Source organism: Lepidochelys kempii, chromosome 7 (assembly GCF_965140285.1).
Source record: "Lepidochelys kempii isolate rLepKem1 chromosome 7, rLepKem1.hap1, whole genome shotgun sequence".
Taxonomy (NCBI): Eukaryota; Metazoa; Chordata; order Testudines; family Cheloniidae; genus Lepidochelys; species Lepidochelys kempii.
This window is the reverse complement of record NC_136386.1, coordinates 37,436,998-37,455,910: the sequence shown is the minus strand read 5'-3', so window position 1 is coordinate 37,455,910 and position 18,913 is coordinate 37,436,998. Positions and strand designations below refer to the sequence as shown.

General features: G+C 47.0%; 1 long non-coding RNA gene across 1 annotated transcript; it reads left to right on the top strand.

Moving 5' to 3' along the window:
• Positions 1–1,440: 1,440 nt before the first annotated feature.
• LOC140914445 (uncharacterized) lies at positions 1,441–12,895 on the top strand. The gene is made up of 3 exons (XR_012159866.2): positions 1,441–6,950; positions 10,488–11,052; positions 12,015–12,895. It is a non-coding gene; the product is annotated as an uncharacterized LOC140914445 (long non-coding RNA).
• Positions 12,896–18,913: the final 6,018 nt, after the last annotated feature.

Sequence of the window (18,913 nt, the reverse complement as noted above, 5' to 3'; positions counted from 1 at the left end):
CAGACCTTCTGGAGGAATGAACCTCCTAAGTAGGTTTGTGCAACCATTGCACATTGTTTGATCCTTATGCCATATGAAGGATATAGCTACATGCAGCTCTTAAGCTGTGGTTATCAACCCCTTCCATGCTGGGATCCATCTTCCACTTAGCAATATGGGAAGGGCAGGGTGGTTGTGACCCTCCCCCAGTAGCTGTTTGACTCCTGGGGAGTGGGTCATAAAAATGTCAATTGCTATTCAGTTACTTTCTGGCCTACATTAATGTTTAAATATGCTTGAGCAGATAACTAAGAAAGGTATGATGCTGTCAGCTTTTGCTCTTTACCTTTTTCTTTAGGTTTGCAGATAAGAGCTGCTGACTGCTTTGTGAGCAAGTCTCCTTTCCTACACAAGACAGATGCCAATAATGTTTCCCCAGGGCTCCTGGCCTGGAGCCTCCTTAGCTAGCAAGAATCAGTCTCGGGATACTGCTTAGAAATAGGCCCTTTAAGAGGGCATGCTGAGTAGAGAGGTCCTGTAGGACCCATATTTATGAACCAGCAACATTGGCTCAACTAAAGTACCTGAACCCGAGCCAAGGAAACATGAGAAGGGTCCTAGAAGAGCCAGCTTCTTCTCCCCAGTGGTAAGAAGCCATTAATGGGGCTTGGAGTTTAGTAAATCAGCAGGCAGCTTACTGTAGCCTTGTCAGTCCCAGTCTCCAAATCCTAGTATCTTGGGAAGAGAGAAGAGTGACCAGAAGGATTTGCCAAAATAATTTTACTGTTACAATTATTCCAGATTGTATCTGGAAAGATCCTGCAATCCTGTAGCCTTCATACTCCTACACTTAGGATTCAAAACCTTCAGCAAATTCACCTACCTCCCCAGGTGTATTTCTGATCATTCACAGTAGTTCTGAGCCTATCCCACAATCCTTATTCGTGTGAGTAGTTCCACTGAAGCAAATGGAACTGTTGACAAAAGTGTTCCAAAACTGGGCGCTCTGATTGCTCTCCCCTGGTCTAGGGCAGTGGTTTCCAAACTTTTTTTCTGGCAACCCAGTTGAAGAAAATTGTTGATGCCCGCTACCCAACGGAGCTGGGGATGAGGAGCTTGGGGGTGAGGGCTGTGGGGTGGGGCTGGGAATGAGGGGTTCAGGGTGTGGGAGGGGCTCTGGGCTGGGGCAGGGGGTTGGGGTGCAGGAGGGGGTCTGGGCTGGGGATGCAGGCTCTGGGGTGGGGCTGGGAATGAGGGGTTTGGGGTGGAGGAGGGGGCTCTGGGTTTGGTGGCAGTTCAGGGCTGGGCTGCAGGAGGGGGTCAGGGCTCTGGGCTGGGGTGCAGGTTCTGGGCTGGGGCCGGTCATGAGGGGTTTTGGGTGCAGGAAGGGGCTCCGGGTTTGGGGGGGTGCTTAGGGCTGGGGCAGGGGATTGGGGTGTGGGGTCGGGGCGCAGGCTTACCTTGGGCGGCTCCTGATCAGCAGCGCAGCGGGGGTTCAGAGGCATGCTTCCTGCCTGTCCTGGCACTGTGGACCACGCTGCGCCCCGGAAGCCGGCAGCAGCAGGTCTGGTTCCTGGCTCTGCACGGCTCTCTCCTGAATGCGCTGCTCCCCCCACCCCTCCAGCCAATGGGAGTGTGGAGCTGGTGCTTGGTGCAGGGGCAGCACATGGAGTCCAGTGGCGTGCCCCCTGCTCCCCCTGCCTAGGAGCCAGACCTGCTGCTGGCCACTTCTGGGGTACAGCATGGTGTCAGAACAGGTAGAAATTGGCCTGCCTTAGCCGGGTAGCACTGCTGCTGGGACTTTTAACGGCCTGGCTGGGGGTGCTGACCAGAGCTGCTGCGACCCAGTGCCTTACATTCTGTGACCCGGTACTGCCTCACGACCCGCATTTTGAAAACCACTGGTCTAGGGCACTTTCTGGTTATGTCTTGGCTCACAAAAGCCTGCAAATAGTCTGGTCCTAGCCTTGTGTTCTATAGTTATTGTACTGCATGCATGGTGAATGACTTTCATTAAGATATCTGCTGACTTCTTAATTGACCAACACTAATGTAATTTTATCTAATCATTCTACCTCGTGGCTGTATCTCACATGACAAAGTATAAGATTAAAAGTCAGGCCTGTCCCATTTTTTGTTGAACAAAAAATTACTGTAACATTTTCCTTTCTGAAATGCAGATTCAGGAGACAAATGACATTCTGAGAGACCCTACCATCTTGCACACTTACTATTTGTCCTCCTACACTGCTCAGATTCTTTTGCCTGTTCCTGTGTGTAGAATGCCTTAAACTCTATATCCCTCCTTAACTCAGTTGGACTTTAAAGTCCATGACAACTTAAAATTGTTCTCGTATTTTTTGCTTCCCTCTTTCTAGAGACTTTGCTTTACAAATTTGTTTAGCATACTTCTGGGTCTCCACTAAGAAGCTTTATCTTTGACCTTTTCTCACCTTCATTACTATATCAAAAGATGAGAGCTAGAAGTCCACAATAGGATTACTGCACCATGGTTGGTTTGTTCCTGTTCTGCTTGCCAGCTGGGTACTGGTGTGACGTCCTTCATCTGCATTAACACTTTCCTCCCATCCGTTAGCAGTATGACCATATTAATCTTATCCTGACTGCTCCACTTCTGTTTGATATCATTAGTCTTATGACCAGTTTTGCCACCCCAAGCAGTCGTTGCCGAATAGCCGCCGTGCCCGGAAGACCGCCCAAAAGCCACCGCGGTGGGAGGAGCTGCTGCCAAATTGCTGCTTCAGGACACAGACTGCTGCCCCATGCTCAATGCCACCCCAAGCACCTACTTAGAAAGCTGGTGCCTGGAGCCGGCCCTGCTTATGACCTGAGCTATTGTACATTTTTCAATCTAAACCCCACAAATAACCTTTTAGTGTCACTCCAGCTTTTTCCTTTTGGCTCTGCCATAACCTCTGCCTGGGAATGCTGTGGAGTGCTTTGCAGTATGGCTGCAGGCCATAGTGTAGAGTCTTTAGTAGTACTCGCTATTAACTGGTTCTTGACCGCTGACCAACTATCCGCACTTACCTCCTACGCCCTCCTTGAAATGGTCAATTTTCTTTCCTGTCTCCAGGCTCTTCAAATTCTGACTAGTTGTGCTGCTCAGTCAACTTTACTATTGCTATCACCACTTGTTGCCTTTGCTCTTCACGTTTCTACCCAATCCCTTATCATTCCCTCATCTATTACTCTGTTATCAAACCTCGCCATCTTTCCTCGATTCCCCTACTCCAAACCACCACTCCTCTTTCTCATCTCACTATCCCCTTCTCTGCTTACCATTTTGTTAATCTCCATCATGCTTGAACAGTCTCCTCCCAATTGCTATCCCCCACTTGTCAAGACTGCTTAATTCAATGTCCAAGCCTTTCAGGAAAACTCTTACAGAGAAGATAGAGGTATTTTTAAGAGTATGAAGGATTTGGTGAAAATGAATCCGTCCCTATTTATGCTTTTCTGTATTAAGAGAATGGGTCACTAATTCAAGGGCAAATTTAAAAAAGGAAAAAATTCTTTGCACAGCATGTAGACAACTCATGGAATTCAGGTTGTAGAGTCAAAGATGAGGACATTATTCTAAAAATGAGACTATAATTTTATGCCCAGTATTTTGTGGATATGCCAAGCTAAGATGGGGTAATGAAACAGTATATGTAAAGCATCAAGAGATTCTCCTACATCTTTGTGCACTATAAGAGGTTTGCCTATTTTTGGAGAATCCAGCAAAGGGCACTACTGGAGCAGGGACCCCAGTTTTAATGGACCATTGTTATGATCTGGTATGGCAAATCTTCTGAGAGTCAGGAAGAACTGGTAGAAGGGTTTTACAGTGAATTGTGATTTACAAAAGGAGACCAAGAATTGCTTACTCTAAAATGGATTTTTGTAAGTAAGCTAATTGGGAAGTGAATGCATTTTCTATGGAAACACTTGACTGTTGCAGAGATTGAAGTGTTGAAGAGGACAGCTATGGCCAGCTGCAAGGGACTGAGTTCTACAACATCGGTTGTTTGATCCTCCCACAATGCCTGTAGCTGTACCAACGGTTTGTGGGATATTCTGGGTAAGTACTGCTCCAGATGTTACTGAAGCTGTTGAGAGAACTCATGAGGGTGTAGAGAGACCGTGTCTATTTTGTAGCTACAAACGTATTGCTGGAAGAACTCTGCAACGCCTGTCCCTTTGCTCTTGAGTCTAATGCATGAAACTGCACAAATTGAATTGTTGAAAAGTAAGAGTCTTAATTGGTTAATTTATAAATGACTTGGTTAATGCTTAATCTCCTGTGACCGAATATAAAATTCTGTCTAGATTCTGTGTTTAGCCCTTAGCCTCTTTTGTGGGTTAATGAATGTAGGTTACAATGATAAAGGTGCACGTACCCCTGCTGTGTAACTAAAGGCTGGAGGTCATTGTGCAAACACACTGGTAGATATGGTCCCCATTCCTAAGAGCTTACAGTCTAATTTAAATCAAGATGCAACAAGTTAGTATGACAAACAGGAGGAAGAATGACAAAAGTAACAGAGAAGATAGTGATTCCATGGATTAACTGTGGCACAATGTGATGGTTCCTCATTTTACTGATGGGGAAACGAGGCATGCCCAAAGTGATACAACAAATGAATAGCTGAGTTGGGAATAGAACGTATGTTTCCCAATTCTCAGACAAGTGGCTTATCCAGTGGACCACATTACTTACTTTTTACTATTTACCTAAATTAAAGGAAGGGTAGTACATTTGGAAGCCCTGTCTCTCTGCTGGGATTTTACCTAGATGACTGTTTGTTAAACTGTGACATCAGCCAGTTTTGAGGAACTGCCAAACTCTTACCAGGTGGCACAAGGACATCCAGGTAAAGGAGCCTGGAGAGTTGACTTTTCATGGATCACTTTCACATGGATTGCTCCATTTTTGTGCAGTTCTGTTTGGTAATGAGTAATGAGTTCTGCTTTGGCTGGCTCCTACATTAGAAATAATGCAGAATGAAAAATTCCATCACCACCCAGACATGCATTCTCCAAAGTCACCATTTTCTTTCCAAATTTGTTTGTAGAGGAATCCTCCCTTGCAACTGTTTCCTTCTCCATATGTTTTGTTCAGAATGCCTGTAAATGCACCATTCTCCTTTCCCCAGAAAAGGCTCTCTCCAGTTCTTAGAAGTGCTATAACTATTCTTCTTTCTTACATAACTCCTATATGTTTTCAAAATGCTGTAGGCAAGCCATACAACACCTTTAACATGGGGATCATAACTAGCCTGCCTTTTTTGTATTGTGAAATGGGAAGGGAGTCCTGGAAAATGTTGAGAACCATTGCCCTATTACAGTGGGAGAGGCTCACTTTCTAGCATCATAGAAAGAGAATATTATAGTTCTAGCATGCCCGAGAGCATCCCCCACCTGCCTTCCCCCCCAAAAAAGGATATTGATGATGGGGGGAGAGAGAGTGTCTTCATTTGAGGGACAATGATGATGATGGGCAATAGCTATACTGTGGTCAGGGCATCATGTTTGTTTCTTGCTGGGTAATTTTCTGCTTGGGGCAGGTGTATGGTATTACATCTTGATTTTAGTAAGGATTTTGACATAGACCCACGTGATATTTGCATAAGCAAACTAGGGAAGTGTGGTCTAGATGAAATTGCTATAAGGTGGGTGCACAACTGGCTGAAAGACTGTACTAAAAAAGTAGTTACCAGTGGTTTGCTGTCAAACAGAGAGGACATATCTATTCGGGTCCCACATGGGTCAGTCCTGCTACTAGTCAATATTTTAATTAATGACTTGGAGTGGAGAGTATGCTTATAAAATTTGCAGGTGATACCCAGCTGGAATGGGTTGCAAGCATTTTGGAGGACAGGATTAGAATTCAAAACGACTTTGATAAATTGGAGAATTGGTCTGAATTCCCCAAGATGAAACTGAATAAAGACAAGTTCCAGGTACTTCACTTAGGAAGGAAAAATCAAATGCATTAACTACAAAATGGGGAATAGCTGGCTAGGTGGTATTACTTCTGAAAAGGATCTGGGAGTTACAGTGAATCACAAATTGAATGAGTCAACAATATGCAGCTGCAAAAAAAGGCTAATACCATTTTGGAGTGCATTAACAGGAGTGTCCTTTATAAGATGCAGGAGGAAATTATCCTGTTCTACTCATCACTGGTAAGGCCTCAGATGGAGTTACTGTGTCCAGTTGTGGGCATCGCAGTTTAGGAAAGATGTGGACAAATTGGAGACTGTCCAAAGGAGAGGGGGATGGAAAAAAATATTTAGAAAAATCTGACCCCTGAGGAAAGATTTTTTTTTAAAAAAAAGGGGGGGAGGTGGTGGACATGTTTTGTTTTGAGAAGAGAAGGCTGAGGGGAGCAATTGTCAACTATGTTAAGGGCTGCTATAAAGAGGATGGTGGTCAAATGTTCTCCATAACCACTGAAGGTGGGTCAAGAAGTAAGGGGCTTAATCTGCAACAAGGGAAATCTAGGTTAAATATTAGGAAAACCTTTCTGACTATAAGGGTAGTTAAAGTCTGGAATAGACTCCATTGGGTAGTTGTGGAATCTCCATCACTGGAAGCTTTTAAAAACAGGTGGACAAATACCTGTCAGGGTGGTCTAGGTTTACTTGGTCCTGCCATAGTGTAAGGGGTTGACTTGATGACTTCTTCTATGGCTCTCTCAAGCCATACACTTCTTTGATTCTATTATGTGTTAGTTCTAATTTTAGATATGAAGCAAAAATAAGTTCTCTAGTCCCTGTTAGAGTTCTGGGTTATCATGAGTTGGTTCCTGGGTTGCCAAATGTTTTATATAAAACTCAGCAAACATGTCAAAATAACTGAAAACTCTTTTCTGGCCTGGTATTTCCAGATGTACGGAGCACCCATAGCTCATGCAGCGAAGTCAGTGGGAGCCACTGGTGCTCAGCATGTCTGAATATTGGGTAATACTTTTCAGAATATTGTGTGATTTGGACTTATGGGGGCTTGTTTATTGGATGAGTTAACTGGTGGATTCTGTGTTCCATGTAAATGTAGACAACCATTATTTCTGACTTTTTTTAGCCTGTATTCTGCTTTCTTTTGACTCTGGATTTCCTGGAGTTTTCTTACGAATCATGTATGGTAAAATGTGAATATTCAGGGTCTAGTGGGGGAGAGGACATTAGCACTTATGCATGTTCTTTGGGTTTTTTTATTGGAAGCAGGGATGTATCTTGACATTCCTGGCCCAATACTAAGGTGGGAGAAATTCAAGGGCACTAAACCTACCCTTACACTCCAGTCATCAGTAGGCCTGCCCATACTGGTGCAGCAAAAAGCTTAAGGAAAATACACTCAATTTATGTAGAACTCTATGGAAATTATCAATGAACTATGCATAAATTGTACACTTTAGATACACTGGAACCCAACCACCCCCATTTTCACATCCTACACCAATCTTAGTCCACTGCCTCCTTCCAGTCCTTTGAGTCCCCATTTCATCCCACGTCTTCAGTTCTCCTTCCACATATGACTCCTTTCTCAGCCTCTCTGTACCTGTCCAGTCAGTACCTTTTATGGCAGTCAGACTGTTCTCCTGGGGTGGTGCAGCTGCTTCCCCCTGCCAGCAATTCACCACTCCCTGCCCTGGCCTCCTTTCTGCAGCTCCCTCTGTGTCTCCCACTGAAAGAGGGAGTTACAGGGAGGGAGGTCACTGATTTGGCTGGCAGAAGCAGGGGAGGGTGGGAGGGATTCTCATTTACTGGCCACTTCTTCACCCTTGTTGTTGGCCAAAAGCCAGTAATTTAGGCAGGTGCCGAGCAGGGTTCCGTGTCCTGGCTGTATGTAGTTCCATGGCATGCCCGAGTACCACTGTTCTTATCTTATGTGGTTTTAGAGTAGCAGACGTGTTAGTCTGTATTCGCAAAAAGAAAAGGAGTACTTGTGGCACCTTAGAGACTAACCAATTTATTAGAGCATAAGCTTTTGTGAGCTACAGCTCACTTCATCGCATGCTCACGAAAGCTTATGCTCAAATAAATTGGTTAGTCTCTAAGGTGCCACAAGTACTCCTTTTCTTTTTATGTGGTTTTATCACTAGGGGGCACCATAGTCCTGTACACTGGGCCAGTACATTATGCTTCTGCTCTGCAGAGGATGGGAGTTGGTGATGGGGCAGAATACATATCCGGCCTCACAGGGAGCACTGAATCTATAAGACGAAGGAATTCAGAGCCCCCCCACATCTCCTGTGGTGGGAATCGCCCATCCTCCTCCATGGCAGGGAGGAAGAGAAACTCTTCTGGAGCAGGGACCATGCTGTGCTGTGTGTTTGTACTAGGGTTGCCAACTTTTTAATCGCACACAACTGAACACCCTAGCTCCGTCCCTTCCCTGAGGCCCCACCCTTCGCTCGCTACATTCCCCTCCCTCAGTGGCTCACTATCCCCCACTCTCACTCACTTTCACTGGGCTGGGGCCTGGGGTTGAGGGCTCTAACTGGGGGTGCAGGCTCTGGGGTGGGGCCAGAAATGCGGTGGGGCCTGAAATACGGGAGAGGGCTCTGGCTGGGGCTGTAGGCTCTGGGGTGGGGCTGGGGATGAGGGGTTGGGGTACAGGAGGGGGCTCCAGGCTGGGGGGTGGGACTGAGGGATTCATAGTGTGGGAGGGGGCTGTGGGTTGAGGCGGGGGGGTTAGGTGCAAGAGGGGGTGTGGGCTCTGGGGTGGGGCCAGGGATGAGGGGTTCAGGGTATTGGAGGGGGTTCTAGACTGGGACAGGGGCTTGGGGTTTGTGTGTGGGGGGGTGAGCGATCCTGCTGGAGGTGCAGGCTCTGGGCTAGAGACAGGGATGAGGAGTTTAGGGTGCAGAACAGGGCTCCAGGTTTGCAGGGCTCAGGGCTGGAGCAGGGGGTTGGGGCGCGGGATTGGGGCATGGACTTACCTCGGGTGGCTCCTGGTCAGCAGCACAGAGGGGCTAAGGCAGGCTCCCTACCTGTCCTCACACCGTGCTGCACCCTGGAAGTGGCCAGCATGTCCGACTCTTAGGCAGGAGGGCCAGGAGGCTCCATGTGCTACTTGTTCCTGGCCAATGGGAGTGCTCAGGGAGGGGGCAGCACACAGAGCCCCATGGCCTCCCCGCCTAGGAGTCAGACCTGCTGGCTGCTTCTGGGGCGCAGCATACTGCCAGGACAGGTAGGGACTAGCCTGCCTTAGATCCGCAGCACCGCTGACTGGATTTTTAACAGCCCGGTTGGCAGTGCTGACCGGAGCTGCCAGGGTCCCTTTTCGACCGGCCAGTCCGTTCGAAAACCGGACACCTGGCAACCGTAGTTGGTACAGTGCCCAGCCTGAGGGGATCTCAGTCCTGATTGCAGTGTTGCTGGCACTCATGAATTTATTGCAGTGAATGTGATGTTGGCCCCTCTTGGCAGTCTCATAATTGTGTTTTTAAAAAAAAACAAAAAACAGAAACTCCTGCTGTTGCATGATTTTTGGGAAGCAAAGGAAGAGACTCCCACACACAATGCTCCTGGAGGCAGGGGCACAAAAGTGCAATCCAAAGTCACTTGTTCTAGCCTCAAATCTTCTGCAGAGTGCTGTTTTAATATTTCTGTGCCCTTCACAACCATCTATAAGCTCTGGTCCAGTCCCTGCGGGTGACCCAAACGTACCATTTCCCTCTGCTGTTAGTAGTAGTAGACCACAGTCCTATCCTAGAGCCAAGAATAGAAACCAAATATTTTGATACCCAGTGTTTTACTGATGTCTTGCAAATATTTGCATGAGCCACTGGCAATGTGTGTTGTCTTCATGTGTGGGCTGGTACACTGAGAATAACAGCATTTTTCTCTCCCAACACATCCTGTACCCCTCTCATTGACTTCTATAGCTGAAATGGAAGAGGTCTGTGTTGTGGATGTAAAGGCTGTGAGTTTAAACTTGCTGATGACCCATATAGGATTGGGAAATATACAGTTGTGTGTGTGTGTGCATGCATTCTAGTGAAAGGACCCTGGAGTAATTGTTAGAATTATTTTGTATTGCAAAACATTTTATTTATCAATTTGGAGCCTGCATAACTAGAATTTGTTTTACTGTTACATTTTTATTATTCATATTTGTTAATAGGACTTGTTCCTTTAAGCATCTGGCTTTGTAGACTGAGCCTTGGTTTACACTACGAGTTTAGGTTGGATTTAGCAGCGTTAGTTCGGTTTACCCTGCACCCATCCACACACGAAGCCATTTTTCCCGACTTTAAGGGCTCTTAAAACCAGTTTCTGTACTCCGCCCCGACGAGTGGATTAGCACTGAAATTGACCTTGCTGAGCCCAATTTGGGGTATTGTGGATGCAATTAGACAGTATTGGCCTCCAGGAGCTATCCCAGAGTGCTCCATTGTGACCGCTCTGGACAGCACTCTCAACTCAGATGCACTGGCCAGGTAGACAGTAAAAGCCCCGCGAACTTTTGAATTTCATTTCCTGTTTGGCCAGCATGACGAGCTGATCAGCACAGGTGACCATGCAGAGTTCTTCAGCACATGGAGTCTCAGAATTGCAAAAGAGCTCCAGCATGGACCGAACAGGAGGTACTGGATCTGGTCGCTGTATGGGAAGACGAATCCATGCTATCAGAACTCTGTTCGAAAAGACAAAATGCCAAAATATTTGAAAAAATCTCCAAGGGCATGAAGGACAGAGGCTATAACAGGGACCCGCAGCAGTGCCGTGTGAAACTTAAGGAGCTCAGGCAAGCCTACCAGAGAGGCAAATGGCTGCTCCGGGTCAGAGCCCCAGACATGCTGCTTCTATGATGAGCTGCATGCCATTCTAGGGGGTGCCCCTACAACTACCCAAGTCCTGTGCGTGGACTCCGTCAATGGACTCTCATGCAACAGGGATGCGGATTTTGGGGACGAGGAGGAGGTTGAAGCACAGCAAGCAAGCGGAGAAATTGTTTTCCCCGACAGCCAGGAACTGTTTTTCACCCTGGATCTAGTACCCTCCCAACCCACGGAAGGCAGGCTCCTGGACCTAGAAGGTAGAGAAGGGACCTCCGGTGAGTGTACCTTTGTAAATGTATTACACGGTTTAAAAGCAAGCATGTTTAAAGATTAATTTGCCCTGAAGACTTGGGATGCATTCGCGGCCAGTACAGTTACTGGAAAAGTCTGTTAATGTGTATGGGGATGGAGCGGAAATCCTCCAGGGACATCAGTGAAGCTCTCCTGGATGTACTCCCAAAGCCTTTGCAAAAGGTTTCTGAGGAGGGCAGCCTTATTCTGTCCTCCATGTTAGGACACTTTACCATGGCAAGCCAGCAGCACATAGTCTGGAGTCATTGCATAACAAAGCATGGCAACATATGGTCCCAGTGTTTGCTGGCATTCAAGCAACATCCGTTCTTTATCTCTTTGTGTTATCCTCAGAAGAGTGATATCATTTATGGTCACCTGGTTGAAATAGGGGAATTTTATTAAGGGGACATTCAGAGGTGTCTGTTCCTGCTGTGCTGTTTGTCTGAGGCTGAACAGAAATCATCCCCGCTGTTAGCCATGCGGTGGGGGGAAGGGGGAAGCGATCATCCCAGAGAATTTGGTGTGTGGGGGGGAGAGGGTGATGGTTAGTTGGGTTTGTGCTGCACGTTAACCCGAAAACCGCAGCCCCTCCTTTTAAATGGCCAACCCATTTTAAAAGGCCAACCCAACGGGTGCTTGGTATGTGAAATGAGGGCACTGCTGTTTGAAACCATTCCCACATGTTAGGAAGGTTAAAGAAACCAAAAGACTATAGCTTACCATGTCCACCTGCAAGCCAAATTCTGTTGCCTGCCGGCCCTGCGTGTGTGATCTCTCACACCATACTGGCAGGCCCTCGATATAAGAGGCAAAATGCGACCTTGTAAAGAAAGCACACATGCTATGTAATGTTAACAGCTTGGTTCACCATGAAAGAGTCTACCCATTGTTCTCGAAAATGTCTCCTTTTAAAGACTAATCTCCCTTTTTTCCCCTCCTACAGCTGCAAATGTTTCATCTCTCCATGTATCATCTCCATCCCAGAGGCTATCAAAGATTAGAAGCCGAAAAAAACGCACTCATGATGAAATGTTCTCTGAGCTCATGCAGTCCTCCCACACTGAAAGAGCCCAGCACAATGTGTGGAGGGAGACCATGTCAGAGTCCAGGAAAGCATAAAATAAGCACGAGGAGAGGAGGCAGGATGCAATGCTGGGGCTACTGGAGGATCAAACTGATATGCTCCAGCATATGGTTGAGGTGCCGGAAAGGCAGCAGGAGCACAGATGGCCGCTGCAGCCCCTGTGTAACCAACCGCCCTCCTCCCCAAGTTCCATAGCCTCCTTACCCAGATGCCCAAGAATGCAGTGGGGGGGGCCCTCTGGGCACCCGACTACTCCACGCCAGAGGACTGCCCAAGCAACAGAAAGCTGGCATTCAATAAGTTTTGAAGTGCAGTGTGGCCTTGTCCTTCCATCCTTCCCTCCTCCACCACCCCACCCGGTGCTTCCCTCCTCCTCCCACCCCTCCCGGGTTACCTTGGCAGTTATCCCCCAATTTGTGTGATGAATTAATAAAGAATGCATGAATTTGAAACAACAATGACTTTATTGCCTCTGCAAGTGGTGATCAAAGGTGGGAGGGGAGGGTGGTTGGCTTACAGGGAAGTACAGTGAACCAAGGAGGCGGATTTTCATCAAGGAGAAACAAACAGAACTTTCACACTGTAGCCTGGTCAGTCATGAAACTGTTTTTCAAAGCTTCTCTGATGTGCAGCGTGCCCTGCTGTGCTCTTCTAACCACCCTGGTGTCTGGCAGCATGTAATCAGCAGTCAGGCGATTTGCCTCACATCCCACCCCACTATAAACATCTCCCCCTTACTCTCACAGATATTGTGGAGCACACAGCAAGTAGTAATAACGATGAGAATATTGGTTTTGCTGAGATCTGAGTCAGTAAACTGCGCCAGCGTGCTTTTAAACGTCCAAATGCACATTCTACCACCATTCTGCACTTGCTCAGCCTATAGTTGAACAGCTCCTGACTACTGTCCAGGGTGCCTATGTATGGCTTCATGAGCCATGGCATTAAGGGGTAGGCTGGGTCCTCAAGGATAACTATAGGCATTTCAACATCCCCAACGATTATTTTCTGGTCTGGAAAGTAAGTCCCTTGCTGCAGCCATTCCCACAGACCAGAGTTCCTAAAGATGCGAGCGTCATGTACCTTTCCCAGCCATCCCACGTTGATGTTGGTGAAATGTCCCTTGTGATCCACCAGTGCTTGCAGCACCATTGAAAAGTACCCCTTTCAGTTTATGTACTGGCTGCCTTGGTGGTCCGGTCCCAAGATAGGGATATGCGTTCCGTCTATCGCCCCACCACTGTTAGGGAATTCCATTGCAGCAAAGCTATCCACTATGATCTGCACATTTCCCAGTCACTACCCTTGATAGCAGCAGGTCAGTGATCGTGTTGGCTACTTGCATCACAGCAGCCCCCACAGCAGATTTGCCCACTCCAAATTGATTCCCAACTGACCGGTAGCTGTCTGGCATTGCAAGCTTCCACAGGGCTATTGCCACTCGCTTCTCAACTGTGAAGATTGCTCTCATCTTGGTATTCTGGTGCTTCAGGGCAGGGGAAAGCAAGTCACAAAGTTCCATGAAAGTGCCCTTACGCATACGAAAGTTTCGCAGCCATTGGGAATCGTCTCAGACCAGCAACACTATGCGGTCCCACCAGTCTGTGCTTGTTTCCCGGGCCCAGGATCGGCATTCCACAGCATGAGCCTGCCCCACTGCCACCAGGACGGCCAAATTGCTGGGGCCTGTACTTTGAGAGAAGTCTGTGTCCATGTCCTGATCACTCTCCTCACCGTGCTGCCATCGCCTGCTTTTGCAGGTTCTGGTTCTGCATATACTGATGGATAATGCGCTTGGTGTTTAGAGCGGTCACAACTGCCGTGGTGATCTGAGTGGGCTCCATGCTTGCCATGGTATGGCGTGAGCAGGAGAGCAGAGTCGCAGCGGAAGTGGCGGGGGGATGACGATGCTGACAGCAATATGGTGCCCACACAGAAAAAGGCACGAAATGATTGTAGGCTGTTGCTTTCATGGAGGGAGGAGTAAGGGGTAGGCTGGCAGCAGACGGTGCAGCACAACTGCTAGCCATTTTGGGTGCTTGCGGTGCTGCTGGCTGTGAGAGCAGCCTGAGGCAGAATGGCCCCCTCAAGGATTGAGCTCATAACCCTGGGTTTAACAGGCCAATGCTCAAACCACTGAGCTATCCCTCTGCCAATATTCCAGGTAGGACTGAACCTCCATTAGCCAAACTTAAAAGAAGAGAATGACCCGAGTCACTCCCATTTATGTCCAGGCGCTCCTGACAGACCTCACCAAGGCTGGCCAAGAGCACCCAGGAGACAAGGACGGCTACCAGTCGTACTGCACCGTCTGCTGCCATAAGGCAATGAGCTTCTGCTGTGTAGCAATGCAGTCCTGCGTCTGCCAGCACCCAGGAGACGTATGGTGACGATGAGCTGAGCGGGCTCCATGCTTGCTGTGGTATGGCATCTGCACGGGTAACCCAAGAAAAAAAGTGCAAAACGATTATCTGCTGTTGCTTTCACAGAGGTGGGGCCTGATGACATGTACCCAGAACCACCTGCGACAACGTTTTTTGCCCCATCAGGCATTGGGATCTCAACCCAGAATTCCAATGGGCAGCGGAGACTGCGGGAACTGTGGGATAGCTACCCACAGTGCAGCACTCCAGAAGTCGATGCTAGCCTTGGTGCTGTGGATGCACTCTGCCAACTTAATGGTCTTAAGTGGGGACACACACAATCGACTGTATAAAATCGCTTTCTAAAAAATCGACTTCTATAAATTGGACCTAATTTCGTAGTGTAGACATACCCTTAGTGTGTTTGGGAGGCAGAACAATGTGTGGAAGGTCTTACCTATGAATTCAGAGAATGGAAAACCCTACCTGTCTAAGCTCCAAGAGGTTAGAAATTTACTTAATAAACTTATCCTTCCAGGCTGCAAGTCTCATTCTCGAAAGTATACAACTAGCACATATAGTGCTCAGATACTTTGGGGTAATGCCAGTGAGCTACAGAGCTTTTCACTAGTAGGTCACCAGTTTGAATCCTGCTCAGCTCAACAGAGTTGAACAGTTGTTCCCATTTAATGGATGTTTGGTAGCCCCTATGTCATAAATATAAAGGGAAAGGTAAACACCTTTAAATCCCTCCTGGCCAGAGGAAAAACCCTTTCACCTGTAAAGGGTTAAGAAGCTAAGATAACCTCACTGGCACCTGAGCAAAATGACCAATGAGGAGACAAGATACTTTCAAAGCTGGAGGGTTGGGGGCGGAAACAAAGGTTCTCTCTGTCTGTGTGATGCTTTTGCCAGGACCAGAGCAGGAACGCAAGTCAGAACTCCTGTAAAGAGTTAATAAGCAATCTAGTTAGATATGCATTAGATTTTGTTTGGTTTAAATGGCTGATAAAATAAGTTGTGTTGAATGGAATGTATATTCCTGTTTTTGTGTCTTTTTGTAACTTAAGGTTTTGCCTAGAGGGATTCTCTGTTTTGAATCTGATTACCCTGTAAGGTATTTACCATCCTGATTTTTACAGAGGTGATTTTTACTTTTTCTTTAATTAAAATTCTTCTTTTAAGAACCTGATTGCTTTTTCATTGTTCTTAAGATCCAAGGGTTTGGGTCTGTGTTCACGTATGCAAATTGGTGAGGATTTTTATCAAGCCTTCCCCAGGAAAGGGGGTGTAGGGCTTGGGGGGGATTTTGGGCGGAAAGACGTTTCCAAGTGGGCTCTTTCCCTGTTATTTTTGTTAGACGCTTGATGGTGGCAGCAATAAGGTCCAGGGACAAAAGGTAAAATAGTTTGTACCTTGGGGAAGTTTTAACCTAAGCTGGTAAAAATAAGTTTAGGGGTTTTTCATGCAGGTCCCCACATCTGTACCCTAGAGTTCAGAGTGGGGAAGGAACCTTGACACCCTATACGAAGTGAGCGTGGAGAGTCCTATTTCCAGTTCCTGTGTCACAAATGCACCAATATGCTTTGCACTGAATAGTAAACTCTTCAGTGCAGGGGCTTTCTCTGTGTTGTATGGTGCCTGGCACAATTGGGCTCTGATTTTGGTTGGGTTTTCTAGCAAGACCTCCTGGAACAGGGGTTAAAAAATTGCCTCAGTATAAGTTTACAAAAGTTGGTGTAATTGTCTAACACACTGGAGGTGGACAGCAGGACCAAACCCACTTTTTAAAAAAACACAAGATTTTTTGGGGGGGTCTAAGTCAGACTTTTGAACTTTAGCATTGGCAGTACTCTGAAAATGGCATCTGAGCATTAGCATAGTATATATATTTAATATGCTAGGAAATGGAAGAAAAACTGTAACATAGATAAAGGAAAAGAGAGTATAAAATGGTTGGGAAGGATAAAATTGAAGAGGCAGAATCTACAAAACATCACAAAGTGAAGTAAGGTGGCAGCATAATGATGTGTGAAGGGTGGAAAAAGCACTTACAAATGTCAAAATGATTAAACAGCAATTAGACTATGAAGAAATCATAGAATATCAGGGTTAGAAGGGACCTCAGGAGGTCATCTAGTCCAATCCCCTGCTTAAAACAGGACCAATCCCCAATTTTTGCCCCAGATCCCTAAATGGCCCCATCAAGGATTGAACTCACAACCCTGGGTTTAGCAGGCCAATGCTCAAACCACTGAGTTATCCTTCCCTACAGAAAAGGCAAAATTAAAAAAAAAAATATGTACAAGTTCCACCATACTGTTCAGTAGTGAAAGGACTAAATAGATGTATAAAAAGCTGTGATGTGAAAGTGAAATGCAAATTGTGGCTGCTGCTTGAACCCCCTGTTGGGGAACAGACACCCTGTTCAGAAATTACTTGAGTGGAAGATCAGTTCCCACGTACTCGGATACCAGCCTTGGCTGGCACCAGCTGAGTTCTTTTAGGCTGAATGTTCTCTTAGCTGCAAACTCCATAGATGGTATTTACCAGAAGATACCAGTGTGGTAAAAATGCCTGTGTCCTGTTTGCGTTACAGCTCCACAGTTTTGCAACTGCTAGTGGCAAGTATGGCTGTGAAGTTAGTTAATGTATCCAAGGCCTTAGGGTAAACCTTTGCTTGAGAATTACACTGTTGCAATTTTCACCAGTGCAGCTGAAACAGTGGATAACACCCACAGTCTTGTTTTGGGTACACACAATTAACTGCTTCCACATGCAGAACTCCATGGAAGCCTCAGAAGGCTGTGCCTTCTTGGACCTATCCTACAGTGCCTAGCACAGCTTTCTGAAGTGAGTGTAGAATGTGGTTTATCATGGCGATTAGAGCCTGTTGATATGTCTGTTTTTGTTCTGTTTCTGTTTCTGCCTAGGTCGAACGGTTCTGTCCTGCACCTGATTTGTGCAGGAGCTGCAAGGGGAGAACCCCTGTTGTGCTGTCACACACAAGGGAGAGGTCACATTGATGAGTTTGCATCATATTTCTTGCTCTCACATACAAAATGCTATGGCCCTTGAGATGATGGCCTCGGGCAGAGTGTGTGTGTGCCCCGATGGTGTGACATCTGTGTGTCAGAGAGACAAGGTGGGTGAGGTAATATCCTTTATGGGACTAACTTCTGTTTATGAGAGAGACAAGCTTTCAAGCCACAAAGAACTCCTCTTCAGGTCTAGGAAAGGCACTCAGAGCATCACAGCAAAATGCAAGGGAACAGATAGTTTAGTTTAAATTTATTGTTTGACCCAGTGTCTCGCTCCCAGGTGCAGTGTTGTGTAGCTTTTCTTTGCAGATGAGGACTGATAGGTCAGATATAGAGTGATCGCTTTGTGAAAAGCATTCTCCCACAGTTGATGGGGTGTTTTGTTTTTTATCACTTTCCTGTGTGAGTTCATTCAAGTGATTAGTGATTGTCTTGTTACACCCACATAGTTGTTGTTGGACCACTTAGTGCACTGGTACACCACATGTGATAGGCCCATGGATCTTGAAAGGTGTGTTGTGAGGAGTGTTGATCACAGTAGCAGTGGAGATATGTCTGTAGGTTTTGCATCTGGTGCTGCTTTGAGTTGTTTTTTTCCTCACAAAATATTTTTTAAAATTTCACTAGGAGTTTAAATTCATTACTCTGATAGACACTAAAAGTCCTGGACTGAAGAGAGAGATTGGATTTATGGCTTATTACAACACTGTAACTAGCTAAGGCCAGGTTTATAGTACAGACTTACATGGGTGAAACTACGTTGTTCAGGGGTGTGAAACATCCAGCCGAATCCCCAGTGTAGACCCTGCTATGTTGCTAGGAGAGCTTCTCCCTCTCCTAGAGGTGGATTAAATATACTGATAAAATGTTGCATAGCAGCTTCTCCTAAATTTAGTCCAGGCCTAATCTCTTCTTTTTGTCCTATAACTACAGGAGTGGAAGCAGGCTAGTCTTCCTTGACTGGTCCCTTACAATATGTGCTTGCATGTTGCTCTTATGTTCGGAGTCCCTTTCCCTGAAGGCGAGCTGGTCCACCCACCTTGTTTGGCTAATACCCTGGGACCCCCAGGCCTCCACCTCCATGTGTGTCACACGCGAGGGGCGGGGTGGCACCCACCCTGAGCTAGGTGCATGGAGGGACTGGGCCCCCTGGCAGCACAACTCTCCCTACCCCTCAGCTGTGGGGCAGGGTCGGCTCCTGACAGGATCCAAGGTGGAGCCCACCTCCCCTGTGGGTGGAGCTAGGGGGCGTGACCCCGGCGGGGTTGCCGGCGGCGTCGAGGGAGGGAGGGGGGCGGTTACAGGCTCCGCCCCTTGGCGGCGGCGTGTGGGGGGGCGGGGCTAGGGGACCGAG